Source organism: Physeter macrocephalus, chromosome 21 (genome assembly GCF_002837175.3).
Source record: "Physeter macrocephalus isolate SW-GA chromosome 21, ASM283717v5, whole genome shotgun sequence".
Classification (NCBI taxonomy): Eukaryota; Metazoa; Chordata; class Mammalia; order Artiodactyla; family Physeteridae; genus Physeter; species Physeter macrocephalus.
In genome coordinates, this window is record NC_041234.1 from 112,257,497 (window position 1) to 112,264,625 (window position 7,129).

Genomic DNA, 7,129 nt, shown 5'->3' on the forward strand with positions numbered 1-7,129 from the left:
GAAGTGGATGGACCTAGAGTCTGTCATACAGAGTGAAGTAAGTCAGAACGAGAAAAACAAATATCAGACATTAACGCATATATGTGGAATCTAGAAAAATGGTACAGATATACCTATTTGCAGGGCAGGAATAGAAACACAGACATGGAGAATGGACATGTGGACACAGTGGGGTAAGGGGAGGGTGGGACGAATTGGGAGATTAGGTTTGACATAAATACACTACCATGTGTAAAATAGATAGCTAGTGGAAACCTGCTGTATAGCACAGGGAGCTCAGCTTGATGCTATGTGATGACCTAGGTGGGTGAGATGTGGGGGTCCAAGAGGGAGAGGATGTATGTATACATATAGCTGATTCACTTCACTGTACAGCAGAAACTAACACAACATTGTAAAACAATTATACTCCAACTAAATATAAATTAATGAAATAAAATAACTTGAATCCATGGACATTTATGTACCCACTTTTAAGCCTAAGAAATAGTGCATTAGCAGCACATTTGAAAACCTTGTGTGTCAGTTCTCAATTGCATATTTTTTTCCTTCTGATCCAGAAGTAACCACTGTCCTGAGTTTGCATTAAGCACTCCCTTGCTAACTTTATGGTCTGAATGTATATGTGATATCTACTCCAAAAACATATATGCTGATTGGTTTTGCCTGACCTGTTAAATAAAATAGAATTGTATACACTTTTCTGGACTTAATTTTCCACTAAATATTATTTTAAAGATTTATATACATATATATATATATGGCTGTTATTTTTACTGCTGTATAATATTCCATTGCATTAATATGCTGTGTTTTATATATTTAGGGGTAATTATGATTTACTTATCAATATTACTTATTGTCTTTTCCCTCAACATAAATGCTGGCTCTATAGGAAGGTCTTTTTTTTTCTGTTTCTTTCACTATGGTATCAACTGTATAGAGTCCACTCTTGAAATTCAATGAATATTAAATATCAAATACAAATGAAATTCTTCCTGATATAAATTTTTAAATGTACTGAAGACACCAGTATTTCACAGAAGATGTCAGTAAACATTTTTTATAAAGTGTTCAAATCAACATTAGCCATTGAAAAATGCAAATTAAAAACCACAATAAGACACCTTTCCAAATCTAAAAAATTAAAAATGACAAGATGTGATGCAAGGCAAACTCATGCATTACTGATAGGGATTTAGACTAGTACAACAACAATGTTGGAAAACATTTTGACATTATCTAGTAAAGGGGCAGATAAACATAACATATAGCCCCACAATTCCACTTCTAAGTATAGGCCCTAGTTAAATACTTGCACCAGGTAACAAGTGTAAGGAAGCTCGTATCAGACTGTTTTTGTTTTTCTATTAAAAACCACAATGGAAACAACACATATTTTATTCATTTATTTATTCAACATATATTTTTGATCACCTACTAAATATTTGCTAAGCACTTCAAATATATTAACTCTTTCAATCCTCACAACAATCCTATTAGGTAGATATGATTAATATCCACATTTTAAAGGTGGAGGAAGTGAGGTATAGAGAAGTTAAATACCTTGCTCAAAGTCACAGCTACTAAGTGGAATAGCCATGATTGCAATCCAGGAAGTCTAACTCTAGAGTCCAAGTTCTAAAAGATAACTTCGGAGGATGACAACTCCCAACAGTGTTTGTGAGAGAATTCCAAAGACAGTCAAGACGGCCTTAACTCTGATGCTTGAGTACTGAGTGAATCGCTTCCAGTCTATTTCTCTACCATCTCATTGATATATTCTGATTTATCACACAATTATATGTAACATGCTTTTTCAATGGCCCAGACCATCTGACGGTTCTTTGTTTAGGCACAGTCTCAAGTGAAATTCTCCTGCCAAGTAGGGTAATGGGCTGAACTGTCTCTAGAGGGCTATTCCAGCCTGAAGGTTTCGTGATTGAAGTTTTATATCAAGCAGATTCTTTATTCCATAAAAGATGAAGAAAGTGTATCTATTAACACCCTTCAGTATCCCTCAGGCTATCTCAGTTTGAAAAAAATCATGAAATAAACTGTGGCTTCTAGCAGTCCTCATCAGTTTAGGCTTAGCAACTGAAACATAGATGTGTCTCAGGACATATCAAAAGAATGATCTCCCTAAAAGGGAAACAAAATTCCTGTAACTTTTTTGACAATCACTCATCTTTTCCTGGTTAGACATGAATATGTAGTGACTATGAACACATTTCACTATTGTTATTATTATTATTTCCGTTTACATTTAAAATGGATTATAAAGTTTTCACAGTAATTTCAACTGCATTAGAGCCTTTGAACCTCACCAAAACTCTACTAGCTTTTCAGGGCAGGAGTTTTATATTTTTCTGTGGTTTTCACATCAGTATACTGAAATCCTTCTTCTAATACTATGGAAATCAGGAAGAGTCTTATTATGATTTAACCTTTACTAAATCGCAAAAAGAGTCCTAGGACCTTTCCTACACAAAGGAGCTGAAAAAAATATCTCCCCATTGGGCTGACAATCTAAGATAAGGTAATTAAAATATAACTCACCAGGTAATGATAGGTGACTGGCATTAGGGAGATATATTTGGCAACTGGTGTTATTTTAATTACCCACATCCTACAGAGCACAGACTATTCATTCAGAGGGCAGAGAAATTGATGGTCAGGGAGGACTCGATTAAAAATTGTGCTTGAAGGAAGGATTTGCACTTTGGAGATAAGAAAACAAGTAGGCAGGGACAGATCATGAACACCATGGAAGTGAGATGGGAGAAGGAGTGGGAGAAGGTCCAAAAATGGTAGAGTGTTCATTTGTGTAAAGATATGTTTTTATGTTTTGAGAATAATAATGGCACATACATTTATACACTGCTATTGAAATTGGGAAAACTTTATAGCATCTATATTCAATTTGCTCCTCACAAAATAGTATGTAGACAGGAAAGGTTTTATGGTCAGATTACCAATGAGGTTACAGATTCTAAAAGGTTGACTTTACTTGGCAAGCAGCATGTAAGTGGTGATTGATGGGGCAGAGACTAGCATTCACACCATCTGAATGCTTTTTCTGGGCAGTATCCACTCAACTACATTTTTCAGTACTCATTTTTCCTCTTGAGTTTTCACTTCTATAAAATGGCAACAACATCATCACCTTCATAGGGTTATGATTAGACTTAAATAATTTTGAAAACAACTGTGTTTCACACACACAAATGCACAGTACATTTTTCTTTTTGTTCATTTAGCATATACTTGTTGAATACCTACTAATGTGCTGGGCACTAATCCAAAGCTCTAGGAGTAGAGTACCAAATAATACAAAGTCCTTTTTTTGTGGAGCGTATATTCTGGTGGGGAAGGGGGGAGCGAATGTAAATGAATAAGCAAAACATATGTTTATGTGCTCCAGAGAAAACTAAAGCAGAGTAATTTGAATCTAGAGAGCACTGGGGAGGGGATGAGGAAATGTATTTCCTGTATGGTTGCCACTGAAACAATAATAAATGTGCAGAGACTTAAAATCAAGAGTTTTCCAAGTAGAGGAAAGATCATATACAAAAGCCCTGAGGAAGGACCTTTCCTAGAGTGTTCAAAGGACATCAACCAGGTCTGTGTGGTGAGGCAGAGTGATGGAGGGGAAGCATAGTGTAAGATGAGATCAGGGAAGTAGATGAGAGTGAGGGAGTTGTAGATCATGCAGGATGTTGTTCATTACAGGTGGGACTGTACCTGTTACTGTCAGTGAAGTGTGGAGCCATTGGACAGTTTGAATAGAGCAGTGACAGGATATGACCTAACTTTCTAAATGATCACTTTTTTCTGTGTTGAGAAGAGACTATCTGGGGACAAAGGTGAAAGCAGTTGCAAAGCTGAGATGAGAGATGATGGTGATTTGGACAATTTGCTATCAGTGGAGGTAATGAGAAGGGATTGAATATTGGATAGATTTAGAAGGAAATGCTAACATGTTTTGCTTGCAGTTTGGGTGTGGGATGTGAAAGAAAGTGGAATCAAGAGCGACTCCATTGATATTGGCCTGAGTGGCTAGAAGGATGGAGTTACCACTAAGATGGGGAAGATTATGGAAAGCCAGGTATGTGGGATGGAAGGTAAAATAAGAATTCTGTTTGATGCAAATTAGGTTTGAGCTGCTTAAGACCTGTTTGTTTCACTTATCTACTTATAGGCAACAAACCACCCATCACTTAGTGGCTTAGAACAGAAACAATAATAGCATTTGTTTTGCTCAAAAGTCTGTGATTTGGTATGGCTTAATGGGGACAGTCGATCTCTGTTCCACTGTGTTAACTGGGGTGGTTCAAAATGGGGGGCTAGAGTGATCTAAAACTTCACTTATTCACATGTCTGATACTTATATACTGTCAAAAGGAATCTTGCCTGTATTGGCTAGAGCGCTAGCAGGTGACCTCTTCATGTGGCATAGGCTTCCTCACAACATGGTTGTTGGGTTTCATGGACAATCAAAATGAGAGACACAAAGGCAAATCATGGATTGCCTTTTATGACCCAGCTTTGGAAGTTACACAGTGTCAATTAGGCCATGTTCTATCATGGAGGCAATCACAAAGGCCTATTCATGTTTAAGTGGAGAAGAAATAGACACTACCTCTGGAAGAGGGAGTGACAAGGTTCCAGTAGAGTGTGTGAGATCGGAAATATTGCTTGTTACCATTTCTGTAAGATATAATCTGTCACAACGTTCAAGTGGAGATTTTGAATAGGCAGATGAACGTGGGAGTCTGGAGTTCAAGGTAGTGCTGTTGCCAGAGATATAAAATAGGAATTCTTCAACAAAAATATGTTTAAATAAGAAGGATTAAATGAGATCATCTAGGGAATTAGTATGGATAGAAAAGAAAAGCAGTCTAAGGACTGAGCACTGGAGAATTCCAATATATACAGGTCAGAGAGATAAAGGTGAGGTAGCAAAGAGTGAACAAAAACAAGAGTGAGAAAGAAAAAAAAGAGGAAGAGGGGATGTCCTAGAAGCCAAGAAAAGAAGGTGTTTCAAGCAGGAGTCATCACGTCATCAACTCTATAAAATCGTGCTGAGTCGAGTCAAATGAAACTGAACAAGTGTTTGGTGGTATCTGAAAGGTGGAAGTTATTGTTCACATTGGTAAGAGCTAGTTTGGTGGAGTGATGGGAGCTAAAGTCGGACCGAAGATCCCTACACATGACATGTCTGAGAGAGAGGAGGACACTCAGTGTGTGCCAGGTGCAGAGGCAGCCTCAGCACATTTTGTGGGATTCAAGCATGAGTGCTCTGCAGCTGAGAAGAGTCAGAGAATAGGAGAAGTTGGAAATAGAGAATAAAGACAAATTTTTTGGAGTAATACTAACTCTTATGGTCTAAAGAAGCTAAATTCAATGTTACTAAACCATTTTTAAAAAATTGAAGTACAGTTGATTTACAAAGTTGTATCACTTCCAGGTGTACAGCAAAGTGATTCAGTTACATATAGATATATCTATTCTTTTTCACATTCTTTTCCCTTACAGCTTATTACAAGATATTGAATATAGTTCCCTGTGCTATACAGCAGGTCCTTGTTGTTTATTTTATATGTAGTAGTGTGCATCTATTAATCCCAAACTCCTAATTACAAATATTTTATAGACATATCTTAATCTTTTCCTTTATTTTTACATTATTCCTTTCATTTAGATGTCACCTTAATATATGAGTTTCCTGTTGCCATTGTATCAAATGTCCTTGCTTTCAGTGGCTTAACACAAGAGTGATTCATTTTCTTGCAGTTCTTAAAGTCAGATTTCTGAGGTGAGACCTACAAAGCTGAAATCAAGGTAGAGGAAGGGCTGGTTCCCTCTGAGGGCTCTAAGGGAGAAAATCCATTCCTTGTCTCTTCCAGCCTCTAGAAGCTACCAGCATTCCTTGGTTTGTGGCTGCATCACTCCAATCTCTGCTTTCATCATCACCAACCTTCTCAGTCTGACCTTCTTGACTTCCTCTTATAAGGATAATGTTGATTAAATGCAGCCTACCTGGATAACCCAGGATAATCTCCACATCACACGATTCTTAACTAATCACATCAACAAAGAACCTTTTGCCATGTAAGGTAACATGAACAGCTTCTGGGAACTAGGACATGAATATCTGTGGAGGAACCTCATTTAGCCAACCGCACCTATCAATATTAAGACATCTGAATGCAGAATAAAAATGTCCTTTCTTACTTGGAAATTGTTTTTTCTTTGAGTTGTGAGATTTTGAAGTAACTACCCTTTTCTCTAGTTACTTTCCTCATGCTAGAAATATAAATCACTTCTACCGTCTTCAATTTTTTCCATATTATTAGAACAGAAAAAGGTCATTGTTTACAGTGTTGTTTAAAAGAGAACATGTAGTGACATGTGTTTATTTATGACATCTTTGTCTGCATGAAGTCTTAGATGGCTGCATGTAGATGTCTGCAAAGAGAGAGGAGGGAGACCAGTCTGTGTCACGTGCAAATGCAGCAGGAGTGCATGTTTTCTTTGACTTGAACATGAATGCACTACAGGTGACAGAAGGGGTTGACACTGGGAAAACACTGCTTTCCTTACATGTGCTTCAGGTCAACATTAATAACTGCAATATGACAGGGTACCACATCCATCCTTCAGAATCACTTTGCATTGTGAAGGCATCTCAATTTATTAGGATACTGTTTTTTTAATAGTCCAGACTTTATTTTTTTTAACATCTTTATTGGAGTATAATTGCTTTACAATGCTCTGTTAGTTTCTGCTGAACAACAAAGTGAATCAGCTATATGTATATAAATGTCCCCATATTCCGTTCTGCTTGCAGATCCCTCCTATCCTCCCTATCCCACCCCTCTAGGTGGTCACAAAGCACCGAGCTGATCTCCCTGTGCTATGCGGCTGGCTTTGTAAATAGTGCTGCCAAGAAAAGGATCAGACACCATGATCAAGTGGGGTTTATTTCAAGGAATGCAAGGATTCTTCAATACATGCAAATCAATCAACGTGATACACCATATTAACAAATTGAAGAAGAAAAACCATATGATCATCTCAATAGATGCAGAGAAAGCTTTTGACAAAATTCAACACCCATTTATGA